The 2,383-nt window shown below is 40.5% G+C and overlaps 1 long non-coding RNA gene across 1 annotated transcript; it reads left to right on the top strand.

Annotated features, from left to right (window-relative positions):
• Positions 1-234: 234 nt before the first annotated feature.
• LOC145429284 (uncharacterized) lies at positions 235-632 on the top strand. Its single transcript, XR_013909526.1, has 2 exons — positions 235-373; positions 452-632. It is a non-coding gene; the product is annotated as an uncharacterized LOC145429284 (long non-coding RNA).
• The last annotated feature ends 1,751 nt before the right edge of the window (positions 633-2,383 follow it).

Genomic DNA, 2,383 nt, shown 5'->3' on the forward strand with positions numbered 1-2,383 from the left:
CTTGGTAAGATATTGGGAATTCTGCAGTCACACATTTTCTGTCACGGACCCGGTGCCGGGGACTCGGGGTTCGTGAACAGTGTGGACCTTTATTGTTATTAGTGTATTGGATGTATGTTTGCTGCACTGTGCTCTTGTGTTCCATGCTGGGGTGTGTGTGTGTGTGTGTGTGTGTGTGTGTGTGTGTGTGTGTGTGTGTGTGTGAGGCTGGAGGATGAAGGACAGCCACCTGCAGGCCTGATGGGTGTGGCCCTGCCAGCTGCTGGTCACGCCTAGCTTACCACACACCTGCTTCTGATCAGGATCGTCGGGGGAGCTACTTAACAGAGCGATGGAGCTTCCTCCGGCGCAGGATCGTTGAGTTAGACTCCATGTCAGTGTTTCTAGTGTTGTTAAAGTGTATGCCTGCCGGAGTTGGTGCCATAACGGCTGTGTCTGTGTTTTTCCCCAGGAGGACAGCGGAACACAGGACTGCAAGACACACGGGGTGTGTGAAGGCACAGGGGCAGAGAGCACGGGATACCAGCACTTGGGAGAAGACACGTCACGGGAGTCGAGGGAGCACTTTTGGAGATTTAATGTGTGGTGTACAATTACCTCACTGTAAATAAACCCACTGTTCATTCCATTAAGTCTGCGTTTTGGGTCCTTTCTCCTACATCCCCCACGGTCTGCCCTCCAGACCGTGACATTTTCTTTTTCTTTGTGCTTTAACACTGAATAGGACAGTAAAGCAAAAAGGAAAGGGATACCAACTAATGAGAAAGACATGCAGGAAATAGCCCTGGGCAAAATCGAACCTAGGCTTCTGCAGTGGCCTTGCACCATGTGGGTCATAGACTTAACCAGTAATAAGTCCTTAAAACGACACCTGTGATCATCCACGTTAGAGGTCTTCCATGACTTTCTACACCTTTTGGTGAGCTGGCCAGTGCATTCCTTCTTTATTCCTTCACTGAATAACAGAATAACTAAGGATTCTGCTATTTTGTTGGGGTGACGGTAGCTCAGAAGTTAGAGCAGGTCTTCTATTAATTGGAAGGTTTGTGGTTTTATCTCTGGCTGCTCCAGTCAAATGTCAGATATCTTTGGGCAAGATACTAACCCCAAGTTGTTCTCTGGTGTGTTCATCAGAGTTGAATATGTTGAACATGTGTGAATGTTAGATAGAAAGCACTTACATTGAAAAATGTACAATGCCATAATGAATAAGAAAAGTTGTATAAAGTGTTTTGTCTACTCAGGTAGAGTAAAAAAGCGCTATATAAAAGAACCAGTCAATTTTGTTTTTGTTTTGTTTTTTTTACCATTCTGACTGCTTGGCATTTTAAAAATGATGTTATTAAAATAACACACCAACATCTCAAATTTCATGATTTTTCCTAAAATGGGTTAATTGATATTATAGTGAATTTTGGGGTGTGCAGGGCATTTATTTTGACCCTATAACAAATCAATGTAACATACAGTGTTTTACAAATATTGTATACCTGGTGCCTAGCAGAAGATATTTTTTACACATATTTTGATATGAAGACTGTTCTATCATGACACAAAGCTAGCTAAATTGATTGTGTAGTGGCACTGGCTTCCACTCTGGAATGGTCAAATGTCCAATGAGTTTGTTCAACACTAACCTAATGATCTTGACCTCTATCCAGTTTATCCTGTAAATAAACTATGCTTATTATTCTTTCTATTTTACTTTTAGAAGTGCCTGGGGTCTCTTTGCTGGTGAAAGGTTTGTTAGAAATTCCCTGTTTTAACTGAATCCTGCCCAGAGCAGGCATCCAAGTAAGGCTCTCTGAGCTAGGCCCTACATGCTACCAGCCATCCATTTGTTGAAACATGAGCAAGAAATGCATAGCTAAACCAAGTTAGTCAATAGTCAGATTACTTTTGAGCCTCTGAAAATGAGGAATTATGAAATCCACTGTGGTTCTGTATAGAGGCAAAATTATAAAAAGTATGGCAAAAAAATAGAAATTAAACTGTTATTAAAATTTTCCCAAACATGCAACTGAATTGATTCCTGTTGATTTTTTGATTTTAAAAAAATGTAGTTATGTATAGAACTTGAATGGTCTGTAAACACTTTACTTTGCCTTTCCGACTTGCCCATCCATTAGTCCAGGCAGTATGTTTTGGAAAGAAAACATTTTATATTTAGAAATCAAATTAGGAATTTTGATTCCATTAGCTAGGTAATAATTCATCATTATTTTATCACATTATGACACTGTGGAACACAACAGATTATAAAATGGATCATCCATGTACCTGCCCTTCTCCCTTAGCATTTTCAGATATCAATCCATAAAGCCTTCATGAATTCCAGGTGATTGCTTAAGTAACTGCTCAAGCTTGAAGTTCAAGATTTGAC

Source organism: Astatotilapia calliptera, chromosome 6 (assembly GCF_964374335.1).
Source record: "Astatotilapia calliptera chromosome 6, fAstCal68.1, whole genome shotgun sequence".
In the NCBI taxonomy this organism is placed as follows: domain Eukaryota; kingdom Metazoa; phylum Chordata; class Actinopteri; order Cichliformes; family Cichlidae; genus Astatotilapia; species Astatotilapia calliptera.